Source organism: Emydura macquarii, unplaced genomic scaffold, assembly GCF_026122565.2.
Source record: "Emydura macquarii macquarii isolate MOO-44397 ecotype Brisbane River unplaced genomic scaffold, CSIRO-AGI_Emac_v2 contig_3220, whole genome shotgun sequence".
Taxonomy (NCBI): domain Eukaryota; kingdom Metazoa; phylum Chordata; order Testudines; family Chelidae; genus Emydura; species Emydura macquarii.
In genome coordinates this window covers 5,092,475-5,111,622 of record NW_027133357.1, presented here as the reverse complement: position 1 = coordinate 5,111,622, position 19,148 = coordinate 5,092,475, and the positions used below count along the sequence as shown (strand labels likewise).

Below are 19,148 nucleotides of genomic sequence, written 5' to 3'. Positions count from 1 at the left end.
GATCCAGTGGTTGCAGGTTCAGTCCCTGCAGCCAGGGGCACAGTGTAACAGAAGCAACATCAATTCTCTGACGCTCTTTATATCACCCCCCTCTTGAGACCCTCTGAACGCGTGACAGTGTCTCAAGCCTAGCAGCGCCATCAGACGTGAGTCTGAGGACCCGCTGGGGGGAGATGGGTTTATCATACTTGCGGGGCGAGGTTGGAAGCTCACTGGGGCCAGCTCAGTGTCTGAGGCGCTCGCTCCCCCGTATGGAGACATCAGGCGGAAGGGGAGCCGCTCTGGCGCAGCGCGGGATGACATTTTGAAATCCACCCATCGGGATTTGACCTTTAATCCAGAGCAATGTTGACATTTCTAGGATGTCAGAAGAAATCAAGGCTGCTTGACTAAGTGCAGATAAGGCTGGGGTTGGAGCATGTTAAAAGAGTAGCGCGCTGCTACCGGAGATGCGGGTGGAAGAGGATGTTGCTCCCCAGACCCCTGCAGCCTCTGGAACCTGGGCGCTCACCAGCCAGGGACGGAGCGCTAACCCATAGACAGAGGCAGCAACCAGCTCCGGTGCGTACAAACCACAAGGTTCCCCACTGCGGCCTGCTGAGTGTGCAGGACCTGATCCTGTGAGGTGCTGAGCACTCTCAGCTCACGCAGGCGTCAGGGGGAATGGTATTGATTTCATGGGCATTAGGCGCCTAAATACCTCTGAGGATCTGGGCGTCTCAGGATCAGTCCCTTAGATACTTCCTGATATTAGACCACCTTTCCCCCCCCCCACTCCTGACGCTAGGCCAGGCCTTGACCACCTCCCTTTCCAGCCCCACACAGATTCGTTGGGGGGGTAATTTGCCTCCTACCCACCCGCTAGGCCGAGGTCCTGCTCCCAGTCAAGGCCAATGGCTAAACAGTCTTTGACATCAGTGAGAGAAGTAATGGGCTCTTTAATGCCATACCAGAGGCAGTGTGGCCTAGTGGAGGGAGACAGGGACTCAGGAGACCTGGGTTCTAATCCTAGCTTTACCGCTCACCTGCTGAATGATCTTGGTGAAATCACTTCCCCCGCCTGTGCCCCAAGTTTCCCCACCTGTAAAATGGAGACAATGCTCCTGATCCCCTTTGTAAAGCATATATTATGGGTGAAACGTGCTAGGTAAGAGCTAGATATTATTAGATTAACTGGCTACCTGTGCCCTGGAGCGGGCTAATTTCTCAAAACAAACAAACAAACAAAAACAAAACCCCTCCATGCTGGTGTAACCTCCGTTTCTGTTTCTTATAAGAACATCGGAACAGCCCTGCTGGTCCATCTAGCCCAGTATCCTGTCTTCCGACAGTGGCCAATGCCAGGTGCTTCAGAGGGAATGAACAGAACAGGTGAAAGCATCAAGAGATCCATCCCCTGTCTCCCATTCACAGCTTCTGGCAAACACAAGCTAGGGACACTTCAGAGCATGGTTTTGCATCATCCCTGCCCATCCTGGCCAATAGCCATTGATGGCCCTATCCTCCATGAACCGATCTAGTTCTCTTTTGAACCCTAGTAGAGGCTTGGCCTTCACAACATCATGGTGTTATTTCACGGCGTTCAGCCAAACAGGGCTGTAATTCCAGCAGCTGTTGCCACCTGCACTCGGACAAGGTGGCAGTATGGACGAAGCAGTTGCTATTTCATCCCACTAGAGGGAGTGCCAGAAGTTGGTACCCTGGCCTGGCAGCTGATGTGGAAGGCTCCATTAAGGGCTGATTTCCTGCATGTCATGTGGCCACATCTCCCCTTAGTTAGAAGACGAGGGCTCCTGGCTAATCAGTAATCAAGAGTGAGTTCTGTCAGGGTACAAAACTGGCAGCCAAGTGGAAGCCTGCTCAGAGGTAGCCCAGCTCTGCAGGGAGACAATAGAGCCGGCAGGGGTAACCCAGACTGAGCGGTACGTTGGATCTCAATACAGTTTCCTCTCATTTTACAGTTTGGTTGGACGATTACTGGTCTGCAGCAGTGCCGTGGTCAGATATCTGTACGGCCCTTAGGTCCAAGAAGGAAAATCAGTTGGATTTTTATGTAGCAGTGGAGTATCGCTATTGGGCCAGAGACGTTTGCTACTTGCCTGAAAGGCTGTGGCCTCACCCATGTTATTCTGAGACGCAAGCTTAGAATTAAGTAGGGCACTTGTGTTTGTGTGGTTATATATGTTGTGGAGACACAAGGCATGGCCGTGTGCCCTGACTGGTAGGGCACGAGTGGGATCCAGCCCAGACCTGCAGGGAGAAGACAAAGCTGCCAGGGGTAACCCAGGAGTTGCCAACAGTTCCTTATTACACGGGATATCCTTATTTTTTCATCTCTGTACAACAAGAGCGGGTGGTGCTGGGTGCTGCACAAAGCAGCAAGAAATGCCCCTGGTGAATGTAGGTGAGTGCTGTTTAGCCTTAATAACAATGCCAATTCTAATAACGATAATATTGGGAGAAGGGGTGGGGCAGGGGTGCTAAGAAAACAGCCCCTTTTTTTTTAAATACAGTGTTGGCAGCCCTAGTTGGATCTCAGTAGAGTTTCTTGTCATTTTACAGAAGTCAGTTGGATTGAGACTGGGAAAAACCCCTTACAGAAGTAATTAGGACTGGAGGCCAGTTGTCTTCAGGAGGTGTGCTACATCATGGAACCAGAGACAGCGTGCGGGTCTAATAGCTGTGGTCATTGTACAGGTGGTTGTTTTTTTTCTCACTTGAAGTTGTGATACGCTCAGTAACGTGGATGCTGAAACAACTGGCTGTAGCACAACTAAATGTTGTATTTAATTGTCCATATAATACCCAGGGCGAGCCTATGTGAAAGCAGAAGGTGTTTATATATTTGGGATTTAGGCCCTGTGTCATATTCTTCATTTAAAAGGAAAAATAACAAATCTCTAGTTGGTGATGTTAGTCTAGCTAGGGGGCAGTGTAACTGCTGTGGTGCAATGGTTTGTTTTTGGAGTGTGATTCATAAAAAGGAATCTGAAGAGCATGTGTGTGTGCGTGTGTGTGTGTGTGCGCGTGTGTGTAAAAACTATCTTATGGTAAAAACTGGTACTGGATTCCTAAGACGAGAAAGAAAGTGAATCCTATTAGAATTTCCATGTTTAGTTTTTAAAAGGTTCCTATAGAAAGTCCAGCTGTAGTCTCTTGCAGGGATAGGAATTCATGGTCTTTGCAAATACCTTGTCAAAGAGAGGAACGACGTAGCACAAAATCGGTAAGTAAGTTGACTTACCTCCCCTCTACACAGGTTTACTGGGACTTAGCATCCCAGGTTCTTGGTGGTGTTTGCAGGGCCAGGGCTCTGCAGCCGCATCCTCAGGGGAGGGTGGGATCATGCTGCTCCATTGATCCCATTTCCCATCACTGGAGTGGAGCAGATGGCCCAGCACTGGCTGAGTCTTAGCCTCCTCTGCTCACCCTGGAGAAATTCAGTCTGGAGTTCATACAATCACCCCAAAGGCTTCCGTCCCATACCACAAATACCAGGCTGTCTTGCCAGCCCTGACACTAACCTCTGTGCCTTCCCCTTTCAATCACTGCTTGGTTGGAGTAAAACCTCTGGAAGGAAATCACTTGTGTTGGAATTAACACAGGGCTGGCCCTTTACTGGGATCAATTTCATTTGCTTTAGGCAGGTATTACTGGCTAATTCCAGTAATGGCCCAGCTGTGCCACTTTTAATCACGATGAGCAGCGCCTTGCTCTGTTGAGTTCAGCAGGAGAACTGGCAGGGTAAGACGTTACTCCCTCTGAATCTGGCCCAAGACTGGGTAGTGAGGAAAGACCAACATCGTGATTTATCAAGGCTCTGTTTTGCAATTAGGCACTCAATGCATTTTTCTAACGATCCCAGTTTTATGGGATCCCAGTGAGACAGAGTCTGAGAAGCAGGGCTCTACGTGTAATAAACAAACGGTTTTAAAATCCCAGCTGGGCGTGACTGATTTTTTTTTTACATCTATGCACAAATGCTGTTTCACCCAAGGAGAGGGGAATTTTTACCTCTGAATGGAAAGAGGCAACATACAGTCATCCCGTGGAACCCGTTGCCAGAGAATGTTATGAAGGCCAAAAATATAAATGGGTTCAAAAAAGATTTAGATCTGTAAATGGAGGACAGATCCATCAGTGGCTATTAGAAACGGTGGTCAGGGACACACCCCAGGCTTCAGGTGCCCCTAACCTCCACCTGCCAGAAGCTGGAACTGGATGACACAAGCTGGGATTGGATCACTCGAAATTGCCCTGTTCTATTCATTGCATCTGCAAAATGATCATTGGTTTGACCCAGTGTGGCCGTTCTTAAGTTCTAACTCCACTCCAGGGAGCTCTGAAGGAGGGTCGTCTGAGCTGTTTTATTCAGCCCTCCGAATGGAAAGTGCTTGGCACGCCTTCCCTGCCTCTCTACCCCCATACAACCAATTCACTAGTTCTCCCTGTTCAAAAACTAACCTGGAATAACAACAATGGCCTGGACTTTGTGACAACCCTACAGTAAACAAACCAGTGAAGGAACAGCTATCTAGATGCAGGACTAGCTCCCACAGAGCTGTAACAGGGCAGCAAGTTCTACCTTACAGACAGAATCAACATCTCTTGCTGGCCAGTGGTTTGTAGCCCTGAGATTTCAGGTTCGCTTTGTCTAGAGAGAACCATCCTTGTCAGGGTCCATGCCCCTCTCCTTCTCAGGAATTCAGCCTTCACCCAGACCTGTACGACAGTGTGATGCAATGGATAAAGCCCTGGACTGGGAGTCAGGCGAGCTGGGTTCTATTCTATCCTTGTCTGTGTTACTCACCGATCGTGTGTCCTTTAGCAAGTCGCTCTGCTTCTATTTCCACTCCAGCCTTGTCTTTTTAGATTGTAAGCGCTTCGGGGCAGGGACCGGCTGTTACTGTTGTTGTGCACAGCCCCTTGCACAGCTGAGTTAGTGTCTCTAGGCGCTGATGAAATTCTAACAGTGGCAGGACCCTCCCCAAACTGTTGCTAGGCCCTGTCCTGTTGTGAATGGGGCTGAATCGCTGCGATTTATCATTTCCACCCAGAGCCTTAAACTTCCCGGAATGTATGCGGGCGGTTGAACTGACTCAGACTTTGATTTACTTCTGCAGCAGCTTCCCCAGGCAACTCCGGGGTTGCCTTTCAGGCGTCCTCGGTCTTTTCTAATCAACCTCACTTTGTTGGCATGTTGATGCTTTGCTTGGGAATACAATTCAATTAAAGCTTTCACGCTTTTGAAATGGAAATTCCTCCTGCCAGCGGGCTCTGCCGCACCTGATGGCAGCCTCCTGGGAGGGCAGGGGAATAAAGGAAACCCTGTTCATTGCTTGGCCTGTCTCTTTGCAGCTTGAGTTTCTGCTCTTCTTTGCCACAGAGCGCCCTTCATCAGCTCCTGAACAGTGACATAGGGCCTCTGGCACATCTGGGAGATCTGATCCCTGCTTTCTAAGGGAACTCGGGTCACACCAACCTCCTTATCGCTGTCTCTCCATATTGCAAAGGAAGAATAAACAGAAAGGGTAGAACAGAAAGAACAGATGGACGGAACTAGCCAAGTTCTCTCCACCCCACCTCCCTGCTGTATATTTCAGTCCCTCCCCCCTGTGTCTTGTCTCTTTTAAAACCACACTTCTGGCATTTGCTTTGATGGCTTCTCTTGGCAACTTAACCCCTGGTTTACTTCTTTCTTGTGCAACAGTTTGGCTTGAAATTCCCCAGGTAACCTTTCCTCCTCGGATGCATCTATTTGCAAGCCCAGAAATCATTCTGGATTGTTTTTATGTCCAAATAGCCTGCCTCTGAGAAAGGTAGCAAAGACAGCATCTTCTAGAGAACAAGGGGGAGGAAGTTTCGTAGTTGTTCTTGTATACTCTCCTGTGGCTGCATCTAACCCCAAACTGAGCCTTTTTACTGTAGCCAGACGCCAGGCTGAGAGCGAAAAGGTTTGATCCCCACCACCCTTGAGCTGCCTGGAGGGGGCCTGAAGCATTAATTTGCTTTTTTGTAAACAAACAGCATCGGGGAGTGGAGAGAGGAACACTCTGGCTGCTCATTCCTAGGAGTTATTTTTGGCTAGTTGATCTTCACATGTAGGCACACTGGGCTAGCTTCCGCTGCACTGTAGCCACCCCCCCGAGCTGACAGGTCCCAAAGCTACAGACCCCTATGCCTGCATGGCTTACACCCCATTGACTTCAGAGCTCTTGGCAGGGTCAGGCCCCAGATTCTTCTATATCACCCGTGGGAGTCTCAGGGCGTGGTGTTCTGCTTTAGTGTTCCAGTCACAGAGAGTCCAATGCGGTAGGTCAGTATAATCACACCTAACTCTTACACGGGGCTTTTCATCAACAGATTTCAAAGCACTTTCCAAAGCAGGTCAGGAGCATGATCCCCAGTTCACAAACTAGGGAAACCAAGGCATCAGGTGGTGAAGTGACTTGCCCAAGGTCACCCAGTAGCAGAGGTGGGACTAGCACCCAGGTGTCCTGAGTTCTAGGCCAGCGCTCTGTCTTCTAGACTACACTGTCTAGCCTCCAGTGCCCTGTTCAGTCATTTTAAAATAGCCGTGGTCCATTTACCTCTTCTAGAATTATAGACCTGTTGGGCTGGAAGGACACTGAAAGGCCATTTCCCCCCCATGCTGAGGCAGGACCAGGTGTTTGTCTAACCTCTTCTTTAAAACCACCAACCACAGGGATTCCACAGCCCCCCTCCGTAACCTGTTCCCATGCTTAACCATCTTTAGCGTTAGAAAGATTTTTCCTAATCTCCCACTTCAGTCTTCCTCCTTGCAATGTAAGCAGATTCCTTCTTGTCCTGCCCTTGGTGGACGTGGGGAATAACGGATCACCCTTATAACCCTCGCTTCTTCTCGTTGACGCAGAAGAAATTTTAACCACTGAGTTTTTTCACTGCTTTTGATGCTGTTTGAGTCCTTTCTCCATTTCACTCCATTTGGGCCAGGCAGACTGTGAAAGGCTTTGCAGCCAGGTCACCATGCATGGCCCTCGCCTGATTTCATGCCTTGCATTTAACCTTTCGGGGAAGGGAGCTGTTCACTTTAGCACAGTTGATTTCCCTCATCGATGGTGCCCGGTGCGCGGAAGGAACGGAGCCAGTATTCTACCCACCAAGCTAATGCTTCCCCCCTCCCCCCCCAGCCCTTAAACCAATAAGCACAAATGGGGAAACTTCTCAAGTCTGTTTGACAGCCTTTGTTCATGCAGAGCATTGGTCTCCAATCAGTGCCGCTGCACCCCTGCAAACCCCTAGGGCAGAGAGGCAAACACTGCACCGATGCTCACCTTTGCTTGGAACTTGCCACCCGCAAGGTGTCTCCATGGCAGCCCTTTGGCCTCTCCTGTTCTTTGCCTGGGGCACATGCAGTTGTCTCTAGAGGACTGAAATGCTTTAGTTTAACTCAAGTTATTTGGGCTCAATACAGAGGTATTTGGGTGAAACTGAATTGCCTGTGCTATGCAGGAGACCTGTGCTATGCAGAGTAGATGATCTAAAAGTCCCTTTTAGCCATAAGCTCTAAGCATCTATGACACTGGGATAAATTCCCCAATGCACACAGCAGCTTTGCCTTTCTGCATGAGGGGCTGGCATTGATGCAACTGCACCAGTGGCTGGAATCGGGGCAAATCCCCATTGCAAGTCAGGCCTCAATACCATCCTCGGTATGTCCATCTTGAGCATCACCAGTAATAACGGCTGCGGGAACAGACTCCAGCCTGTTCTTGGCTGAGTCCTGCAGGGCTAACAAGAGAAATAAGATCTTTCCTGCCTTTTAATGACCGAGGCCAGCTGGTAGGAGCGAATCCGACTGGGAACAGATCTCTTGGGTAGCCCGGGGCCACTTCTGCATTGCCGCTTTTCAAAACAGAACTGCCCTGAAAGCAACGGCGCCAAATGCTTCCAGCGACGTCTGCTCTGCATCACCTTGCAGCGCGCGGTGGTAGGTCAAGAATGACGTGCAATAGGCAGCCGGAGTAACAGCTGAGAAGGTTGGAGCTGCCAAAGGGGGCGTTCAGAGAAGATGCAGCGAGGTGGGACTAGAGCCAGCCGTAGGATGGAAAGCAGCGAGGGTGTAATGCAGCCCAGGAGAAGAGCAGAGGGCATAGACTGCAGCACAATAGCAGAGGGACTGGGCTCCTGCAGCCAGGAGGTGGCCAGACGTGGCAGAAAAGAAGGCAGCTTAGCCACTTGCCATGCACAGCCAGACATGAGCAAGCAGGCCAGAAAGCGGCGAAAGAACAGGCCGGAGACTGCGGAAAAATCTCCCTCTCCGAGAGCAGTCTGCAATCCCTGTTTCTGTGGCGGTATTAATTAGATAATGTGAGAGCAAAGCAGGCCATTAGCAATCAATTACAACAAAGCACTGGCAATAAATGCAGATAATTAGGTTCCCAAAAAGTAATTACGTTTGTTCCACTCCAGTGAACTTTTTATTTTAATAGTAATTAACTCGGGCTGGGGGCAGGGAGGGGAGGTTTTCATGACCTGCTGCGACCAGCCCAGTCTGCATGAAAAATGGATGGGGTGGCTGTTTCCAGCTGTGAACTCTTCCTGCCCTCCTCGAAACTTTTATGTGCAGGAGGCCTCTCAAAACAGATGTCTTTTGGGTCAGGTTTTCCAGATGGGCATCACCTAGGACATGGCACCCGAGGATTTACCAGGGATCAATTCTCTTTTGGCCGGTCAAATCGTCCCTGAAGTTTCCTAAAGCCTTGTGGGATAATTTACTTGGAGACAGGACAGCAGCGTTCATTCATTGCCGCTGAACTCAGCCAAATGAGGCATCTCAAGCAGCAGAGGATGCTGCTAAGAAGAATGCCATCAGCTGATCTATCCCCTTTAGCAGAGGGAATTCTATGACCCTGTCGCAGGAGTCCACAGAGCAGCTGTTGGTGCCCCCAGACCTGTTCTCTTTGAGGAAATGTTTACGCACTACATTAATTTTTCAGGCCCGCCTGAGGCGCTGGTTGGCCTTTCGCTCACTCACACATTGTTCAAACCACGATCAGCCCTGTGACTGAGTGACAGCGACCTCTCTGTCTCTGTTTAAAAGAAACGCCACATCAAAGGGTGTCCATCCAAACCAAGGGAGGCTTTCGCATATATTTCAAAACACAATAATGTAGGAATTACAAAACACACACGTTTCAAAACAGCAACAGGTCTTCTTCCTATGATCACCAGTCATGTGATCAATGTAGCTTAACCTCACCACGAACAAACTCTAATGAATTTGGTGTTAATGAAAGTGGTGGGTTGACAGCCCTGGGCTGGATCCACACTAGAGAACGGAGCCATTGATAATTTAACTGGTGATCTAGCACTTAGATTAAATGGCTGGAATTGGCAACAGGGGCCAGTAGCTGTGATAAGTGCAGGTAAAAGTGGATTGCAAAGTTTCATTCCAATTGAGAACGATTATGGTGAACGTCAGAGGATGTGCAGAGCCACCCCTGATCTAAGATCTTTTTCAGTTGTACATTAATAATAACAAGTCTCCCTTATTTCATGTGTCCATAGCTTCTGTTGCTTGAAAAGGTTGTATAAATATGCCTGCGTTCCCCATGTAAAGATGGGAAGCAGGCAGCATGGATACAATGCAAGAAGAGAAGAAAGCTCGCTACATAAAGAAGAGCGGACAGAGCATTTCTGGATCTCATGGAGCTCGCGTCTGTGGAATGCAGGTAGGAAGGACCTGTTGATCCTTTCAGTATTTCTGTTCTTCAAAACAAGCACAAGGCGTTACCACATAGTAAACTCTAAGGGCCAGATTCTCAGCTGATCTAAACTGGGGTAGCTTCATTCTCCACCTCAACTGAGCTACATCATTTTACATCAGCTAAGAATCCGATCCTAGACACAGGCATTGTCCTGATTCTCCACCCATGCTGCTGTACAGTGTCAGTTGGGATTGGAACCTGGAAGAAAGAGGAAGATAAACTTTCCATGCTCGTTCATTTCTAGGAGCTGTCTAGTCCTGGGGTTCCCAAGCTATGGGCCATGGCCCAGAGGTGGGCTGTGACACAGTCCCGGGTGGTCTGCCATGGGCCGAGTTTGGGGAGGGGGGGTGTTTCCCCCACAAACTGTCTATGCTGGCGGAGTGACGGCCAGCAATGGCCCCTGCCTAGAGCCGGAGGAGACCAGCGCCCATGGAGGGCAGCAGAGGACTAAGCAGAGCTGGCAAGGAGAAGGGGCTAGTCCCGAGAGGTGGCAGCTCCCAAGGCAGCTGGAGGATTTATAGCCATTCTTGCTCTGCGCTGCCGCAGCCCCGCAACATATGACTGTCGGGCCTCCTAGAGTATCAGCCCTGTGACCTCTCCCCCCAAGGATTGGGGCTCGGCTGTGCCGCTCTGTTTCCGTCTGGACAGCACTGTGTCAGGATTGTGGCTGGCGGCCCCCGAGCCCTTCCCTCGTTCCCGGGCAGGGGGTGCCTGTGAGGCACACCAGGGTGCTGCGTGGTGACTGACGGGCAGGGCTGGGTGATGAGCTCAAGGCACTCATTGGCTGCTGAGGCAGAGGATGTCGGCAGGGGCCGGCTGTGGCACCTGCTGAGCCCCTTTGCCCTCTCGCTGGCCATTGTCTCTGCTGAAGAGAGGGGCCATGCATGCCACACAGTGCCCCTCTCCCTGATGGACGTGTGTTAATTACATGTGCTATGTAAACTACTGCTGTATCCACGCCCAGATCTTGATTGTGTCGATATTCCTGCCAAGATTTTCTTGCCATTCTTTATCTCTATGTTTTGGAAAATAAGACTGTAGCATTGTGCGTTATTAGCTGAGGGAGGGTTCGGCATCTTTATTAAGACCTTGTCTACAATGGTTGTTTATCCCAATTTCAGCTACTGTTTTGCTTCACTAGTGCAAATCCTTCGTGTGGACGGGAATATATTGCTATAAAATCACTATTTTCACCCATGCATTTTATACCTGTTTCAAGCAGAGGTAAATTGCACCAGTGCGAATTGCGTTTTATAACATGTCTACATTAGGGGTTTGCACCAGTGAAGTTATACCGGTGGCTTGCTAACAGTGGTTTAAAGAAGAGCTCAGATTCAGTCAGAAGCCTGGTGCATAAATTGCCATATGCTGTTGAGACTGGAGAGGAACTAAACGTCACATATCAGCTTGATTATGGCTCCCTTCAGTTTAGATTAACTCTAAACTACGTGCTTTTCTTTCTGTCAAAATAGCTAGATTGCTTAAATGCAGGGTGTTTGGAAGATGCAATAATTTGAGAGCTGCATAATCTAGATTATTGTTCTTTTTATTCAAGATTTACCAAGCAAATACTGCCCAATTTCTCTGCAAAGACAAGTATTATGGAAGGAAACTATCATCTGATGGCTTCACAATGGTGATCATCCAGGGATCCTAGTTTTCTGTGATATAAAAGAAACAAAATTCTCTGATTAAAAAACCCATAAAAAATCTACATTTTTCCATGATTAAAATGAAATGCTGAACGGTAGTTTCCATAGCCACTTTCTCTCTCTCTCTCTCTCTCTATATATATATATAATGTGTGTGTGCGCCAGTTGAACACAGTGTTTTATTGATATACAGGAGAACCCTATTTATCTGCGCCTCCGTTATCTGGCTCTCTGTACTAACTGAACTACCAGCCGCTCGGGTAGGGTTTGGGTGGTCAGCCCTGGGCGGCTGGGCTCTGGCTGTCAGAGGTAGAAAGCGCTTTGCCAGTTCTCCTGATTATCCCGATTTCTGATGATGCGATCTGGCCCCGGTCCCAATTAAATCGGATAAAACAGGGCTCCCCTGTAAATTTAAAGCACATTCAAAAATGAACCACACGAGGGGGAGGTTGTGCACATTGAATCAGTGAGACGGGTACTTTCAGTAAACTTCAGTTCATGTTTGTATTTTGTCACAGAATGTAAAAACGTAAGGTTCTCTATAAAAACCCAATGCTGCATTTTTTTCGGTGGGGCAGGGAGTTCCAGGCCTGCTGCCATGCATCGTGTCACAGCTGCAGGCTCCGCGTGCGGACATCAAAACCCAGAACTCCTGTGGCTTCTCCTCCCTGCTCGCATCTCCCCGTCTACGAGGGACAAGAACACAGGGCGACTAACGCACCCTGGGGCAGCCGTAAACTGCACCGCCTGCTCGGGACTAGTCACCCCAAAGCTGCCCAGCCGCAGGAGGGAGTTTGCTGACACTGCTTATAAAGGTTCAAGGCCCTCCACCATGGGCCATTTTCAGTCTAGAAAAATCTCTGCCCCTACTCCCTCGCTGGAGGCAGCATGCAGCACCGGGCTCTGCCCCCTCCATCCCTCCACTCCCACCTTCCCCTTGGGGATTTTCACGCTGCTCCCAGACCCAACCACAAGGGGGCGCTCAGGACGCATGTCAGCGTCCGGCACAGGCCCTTTCGGCGCATGCGGCTGCCTCCCGCGGCTCCAGCGCCCGCCGCAGCACACGGCTTTTCTGGACTGTGCTGCGCACGCGCCACCTGACCCTCGGGCGAACCCCCCCTCTAATTGCGCATGCGCTTTCCGCTCTTGGCGCGGTCCCTCTCGCCCCCCGTAGTTATGAAAATGAGTGAGGTCGTTAGCGTGAGAGTCACGTGTCCTGGTAAAAGTGGAGGAGGGGCGTAGAGAGGGACCGAGTCCCAAGATGGCGGCTGCCGGCTAGAGGCGGCTCCTTGCGCTCTGCGCGGAGTGGCCGGGGGAGGCGACCAAGCGGGGCCGCGACCTGGGCGCCTTCCTGCGGCAGCGGGTGGCCCAGGCCTTCCGCGAGGGGGAGAGCAGCCAGGTGAGGCCGGGGCGCGCGGCCGAGCGCGGGGGGCGAGCTAGCGGCCGGGACCCCCCCCCAGCTGGGACTACGGGCGGGGAGCGGCCGGGCCGGGCGGACGGGGGGGGTGGGATCTGTGAGGGGAGAGACAGCCACGGGCCGCGCCTCAGAGCCCCCCTCTCCTCCCCTCCCAGCCCCCCCACTCTCCTCAGAGCTCCCCCTCCCCCCTCTTCTTCCCTCCCCGGCCCCTTCTCCTCACTGCCCCCCTCACAGCCCCCCCACTCTCCTCAGAGCCCCTTCCCCCCCCCCCGGCCCCTCACAGCCCCACTCTCCTCAGCCCCCCCTCCCCGGCCCTTCCCGTACATACACACCCCGCTAGTCCTAGCGCCCCCTCTTCCTTCACCCCTGGCCCCTGCCAGCCGCCCCGCCCAGCCACTCCTGGATCAACCCCCTCCCCCCCCCCCGATGCAGCCCTGCCCTGCCCCTCCCAACCACCCCCTGAAATAGGCAGCCCAGATACCAGCTCCTGCAGCTGCCACATCCGCCTCCTCACCCCCCCCCCCCCATCGTGCCCTTCCATACACACCCCGTGGAGGCCCCGCAGCCACCCCTGGCTTACTGTCCCCTTACATTGCTGTCTTCAGCCACTGCCCCCGTCTAGTGTCTGTGTTAGTCACATGTAGTAAGATGTGCTTGGATTTTTTCTTGCGGTGCAATTTCTGCTGCCCATTGAATAGCTACTGCTGCTGTTCTTGCTCAGAAATAGGAGCAGGGGCATTGTAGGTGTGGATACAAAATACGCTAGTCTGGAGATCAAGTGCAGTGATACTTAGTGTTGACAGCCCGGCTGTCTGTTTCCTGCCTCCAGCAGCAGCCATTACCTGATGGGGTGGGGAAAGAAAAACCACTTTTGATGTCTCCCAGTTTGCTTAGTTTGTTAAGCAAGTTTTTCTGTCTGCTATTTCTGTGAAGTTATGCAGATAAGACCCCTACCCCCTAATTATAAAACATGTTTGCTTGCTGTTATCTGCTTGGCCAGAGAGGTAAGTCTAAGCACAGATGAGACAACTGTAATGATCTTCTCCCTCTGACTACACTGACAATACATGTAAACTACTTAAATAACAATAAGGACTCTTAGAAGGGCTTTAGCATTTCGTATGTGAATGTAGGAGGTGATTAGCAATGAATAACCGTGTACTCTATGTGACCCCTCCATGGGATTGGGAGCTACTGAATGTTAATTGGGCCAAAGCAAGACTACCCTTTGGAGAAGGCTTCCCTAGTCCAGTGGTTAAGGGTATGGGCTGGGATGTTGAAGGTCCTGGTTCAATTCCAGCCTCTTCTGGCAGATAAGTGATGTAGCAGCCAGGTTATGCTTTTATTTTAAATATGAAATGGCTCTCAGAGCCAAAATAAGAATCACTCTTGCGTCCAGGACCCTCACCTAGGCTGTGGGAGATCCAGTCCCCCCTATGCCAGAGGACTTGAAGCAGGATCTCTCACAACCTAGGGACCACCCTCCCACCACCCTGCTCCCAGGCCCGCCCTCCCAGGCCCGCCCGGCCCCCGGCGCACCCCTCCTCCCCAATCCCCGGCCTACCCCACCCTCTCTTTTGCAGGAAGACAATGGCTCCATGAAGGAGACAGGATTTAAACAAGGGTCTTCCACCTCGGAGGGAGGCAATCCCTGTTCAAACCCCTTTTTAAGGGGCACAGGGTAGACTTGAACCAAGAACTCCCACATCCTTGGTGAGTGTCCTATCCATTGGAATACAGTGATTCTAGTATTCAAGCTGTCCCTAGTATTAGTTAATTAAAGTGAAATAGCTTCAATAGGAAAGAACTCAGAGAGCTCTTTGTTCCCCTCCCATCAGCCAGGTTTGAACTAGGGTGTCTAGCATCCTAGGAACACACCCTAACCACTATGCCATAGAGGGCTGCTCACTTTTGACTATTACTTTGGCTCAATTAATAGTGAATTAGGGTGGAACAGCTTCAAGAGAGAGGATGGAGGGAAGCCCCTTTCGCCGCTCCAGGTAGATGTGAACTAGGGGTGGTAACAGCGCCAGCTGCAGCTCTAACCACCAGGCTAGAGAGGGCTGCTTATGTTAGCATCTTGCTTTGACTCCATTAATAGTGAATTAAAGTGGAACCGCATCAAGAGAAAAACCAAGGACACTCCCTTCAGGCAGAAGGGCTTGAACTGGGGTTGTCCTGCATCCTAAGCAAATGCTCTCACCACCATACTACACAGTGTTTCTTATAGTGAAGTCTTGCTTTGACCCAATTAATAGTGAATTAAGGTGGAACAGCTTCAAGAGGAAAGGCTGAAGGAGTTCATCAGGTAGCAAGGGAAATTGAACCAAGTTCTCTTGTGGTACAGACTGTGTCCCGCTCCTCTGAATTCTGTGTTGTGGGACTGCAGCATGTACTGCGCACACTAATTTGCTGTTTGTACCACCACTAAAACTCTTCTGGAGTTCTCCAGGTCACAGGATAGAGTAGGCTCTATTACCAGCTGACCCCACAGTTGTACCTCAGTCGTTATGCTAGGTCTCTATCTGGCATACCAGGTCTCAGTCTAATCTAGCTCTGCATCTGCATTTTAGAGCACTTTAAAATTAAGCACAGGTCATTTGCCAGAGGAAAAAGCAGCTGTAGCTCAGACACCCCTTCACCATGACCCCAGAGCCTTCTACTAGCAGAGTTTACCTTTAAACAGAAATGCTATTGCAGCCTTGTGTGTGTCTTGGGCCTGTTGCTATTCCATGTCTTGCTCACAGGAGCATCACTTTGTAGTAGCACCGTCGAAGTCTAATAATGCTCAGCTTATTGGGTTTTGAAGTTTGTGTTCTTGGCCAGATCAGTGGAAGGCTAGTAAGATACGTTCTATGTGCCCCCTGCCCCCCAGCTTGTACAAAACAAAGGTGACTTCAGCCCATCCCGAGAACAAGCGTGGAATATCAGCTGTGGGGTGTCAGTCGCCTAACTGCATGCTGTTACTTATAAACTCACCTATGATGTCAGCAGTTTTGAGTGCAGAGGCAAAACATTCAGACATGGTCACATATCAAAGATGATCTGACCGTCTAGGAGGTAGCTACATCTCAGCGTGTTGATGGCTTTATAAATTAGGACCATTGATTTGAATTAATGTTACAGACAGAACTGACCTAACTAGAGAGTTAACGAACAACCAAGCTGTAGCTGACAGAAGTAGTCCTTTCTCAGTATCACTAGCATGATTTCAAAGTAGGTAATTGCAGCCCAAGCCAACTGCAGCTTTTTCAGAGTTAGCAGCCTGTGGCTCACTGGCATCTGTATTGTGCTGTGGGACGCCAGCATCTCCGGCTAACATGCGCTACAAGTTGTTTGCTAAGAAGAACAAAATGAGTGAGGAAACTGCCACCCATCATGGCCTCCTTCAGGCAGCATTTCAAAGATGAAATGATCAGTCATTCAGATTGGAATCATGCAACAGTTCATTATCTTCATGTGTCCCCTGTCAACAAGGGATGGGTGATAGATAGCATGGGACATCTGGCTCCTACAAGGATGGTTCTGCCACCTGCTCCAGAAGCCATCCTCACCTTTCTGCAGTGTAGCTGGGAGTGTACCTGTGCAACAAGGAGATTGGGGGGGGCTCTGCTGCGTGCAACTGTAACAATGAAGAGCGTAGCAGCTGAGTAATGAACATGTCAAACACAGATTGTGAGGGGGACTAGAAATGTTTCAACTATCTGCAAATTACTGTGACTATTTTTGTGAGTGAACAGAGCTCAAAGGGGTGTTGCATAAGACGTGTGGTAGCTCATAGTGCTGTGGGTTTACATAAGAATACCTGGTTATACTTTGTTATTCACATGATATATTCATACAAGATGTTCTATAGTCCTACTAAGAGTTATTACTGTTATATAAGACGTTTACATGTATTGTATTCAGTGATAGTAAGATGATAATTACAGTTGTACTATGTGTGCTTTAGTCTTATGTCTCCAGCTGAGCAGATAACATCAAATATATGTTTTATAATTAGGGGCTAAGGGGTCTTATCAGCATATGTCATAAAAACAGTAGACAGAAAAGCTTTTCTCAAATCAGTCCGCTCTAAAAATTACAAGATGTCATGTGGCCACACGCTGTTGCTTTAACTCAGGGGTGGGGAACGTCCGGCCCGCGGGCCGTATAAGGCCCGCGAAATAATTTGGTCCGGCCCACGGGCTGTATAATAAGGCCCATGAAATCATTTGGTCTGGCGGCGGGGGGAATTCAGTGGCGATGGCGGGGAATTCGGCGTGAATTCGGCGGCGGGAGGAGGAGTCGGCGGCGGCGCGGTCTCACGGCGGTGGGGAGGGGGGCAGTGCCCGCCGCCGAAACCCTGTCGCCGTTTGCCCCTTTTCGGCGGCAGGGGGAATTCGGCAGCGGCGCGGTTTCACGGTGGCGGTGGGGAATTCGGCGGCGGGGGGGGAAGTTGGCGGCGGAATCGGCAGCATGGCCCGCGAATTAAGTTATAAATATAAAAATGGCCCTTGAAAGGAAAAAGGTTCCCCACCCCTGCTTTAACTGCAGGCGAAAAAGTATAAGAAAATGCATAAAATATATCAGCCGGGACTAAACAGTTCCCAAACATTCCCAAACAGTACTATTTTGAGTACAGAGTTGCATAATCAATTGTATTTAGAAACTTTCTGCCAATTTTGATCAAAATTAAACTATGCTTCTATGCTTTATGGCCCTTTTTTTGATTTTTTCAGACAAGTACTGGCAGGCGAAGGAGGCGGATTCATGCTCCTGGAGAAGTCACAGGTAGCAGCAGCCTGGATGGCTCAGGGGGAGGTGAGACGACTGCCTCTCTCCTCTTTAAGGTCCTGTTTTGAACCCAACTCAGGCCCGTATTGGCCAAAAATTGTCACCATGTGAGGAGGCAGCGTGATCTAGTAAACAGAGCCCTGGACTGGCAGTTGAGACCTGGGGTAGTCACTGGGTGACAGCCACTCTGCCCCTATTTAGATGGTGAACTCTTCTCTTACTATGTGTATGTACCAGTGCTTGGCACAATGGAGCCTCTAAGGGCCACAGTAATAGCCATGTGGCAGTAGCCTAATGAATTGGTCCAGTTACCAGTGGGTATATGTCCCTCACACCATTTCCCACACTATACCTGTCTAAGCACTGAGCACTTTAGCTTCCATGGGGTTTACCGCAGCACCTTTCCCCAGCACTCAGAGTCATAAGGAATCTTTAATTTATAAGAGACTTGGGATTTATGGCGTCTAGATTCACAGATGTTAAGGCCAGAAGGGACCATTATGGTCACGTAGTCTGACCTCCTGAATAACACAGGCCAGAGAACCTCACCTATAACATGCCTGCATCAAGCCCAATCATTTGTGACTAAACTACAGCATATCTGTTAGAAAGACCTGGAGTTTTTAAATCAAGACTGGACGTGATGGAGGCAGTGGGGCTAGAGGTTAATTCAGAGAGGAGAAGAATATTCCATCTATTTAAAGTCCCTTAATAAATAATAATAATAATAATCCTTATATAATACTTGTCATACAAAGACCTCAAAGCACTTTACAAAGAAGGTCAGTATCATCATCCCCATTTTACACATGGGGAAACTGAGGCACAAAAAGGTGAAGTGACGTGCCCAAAGTCACCTAACAGTCCAGTGGCAGAGCTTCACTTACACTTCCTCCACCCCAACAAATAAAACAGCTTCTGGCACACACACCTTTTATTTGGGTTTTGGTTTTTAATTAGTCATGTTAAACGAATGACTACCGGTTCGCTCTCTCAGAGAAAACAACAAAAGGCACACACACACAAAAGTAAATTCAGACTGCCTGAGAAAACAACTCCAGATTAGGAAAGCTACTCTTGAGACACTGGTTGGAGTTATATTGGCAACACGGCTCTCACTTTCACGTTCTCGCATCCTATGGCCTCTCTGGCAATCGTTATTTGACTAACACCACTAGGACTCTCTCTTTCCAAAAAGAAAAACTCAAATAACCAGTGTGCTCTGGGTCCCCAGGGGACATGCCGAAATCATCCCTTGCAGCGAGAGGAGGACCCCCCCCGTGAAGAAATCAGCCTCAAGAGATTAACACTTGGCACTAATGAGATGGCGCCTTCTGGAAGGAATAAAATGTTACATTAAAACATTCAAGTTTGGGTTTTTAAAAGCACATTGATGCAAGGTCTGGGGGGAAGGAGTAGAGAGAGAGGAGGAGTCTGGGCATAAACCGTCACCTCTGTTCTCTCGGTTCCCCAGAATCACATACAGACATGAGAGAGCCCAGGCCTTTCTCTTCCTGGCCCTGAAGAGCCAATGGGACAATCTGATAGAGA

General features: G+C 49.7%; 2 long non-coding RNA genes across 3 annotated transcripts; both read left to right on the top strand.

Moving 5' to 3' along the window:
- The first annotated feature begins 416 nt into the window (after positions 1 to 416).
- Positions 417 to 11,440, top strand: LOC137142450 (uncharacterized). 2 transcript variants are annotated; one of them, XR_010916932.1, is made up of 3 exons: positions 417 to 561; positions 9,553 to 9,716; positions 11,308 to 11,440. It is a non-coding gene; the product is annotated as an uncharacterized lncRNA (long non-coding RNA). The 2 variants fall into 2 exon arrangements; XR_010916931.1 differs by lacking the exon at positions 417 to 561 and adding an exon at positions 2,584 to 2,697.
- Positions 11,441 to 12,623: 1,183 nt separating this feature from the next.
- Positions 12,624 to 18,961, top strand: LOC137142276 (uncharacterized). Its single transcript, XR_010916876.1, has 3 exons — positions 12,624 to 12,803; positions 17,543 to 17,594; positions 18,832 to 18,961. It is a non-coding gene; the product is annotated as an uncharacterized lncRNA (long non-coding RNA).
- Positions 18,962 to 19,148: the final 187 nt, after the last annotated feature.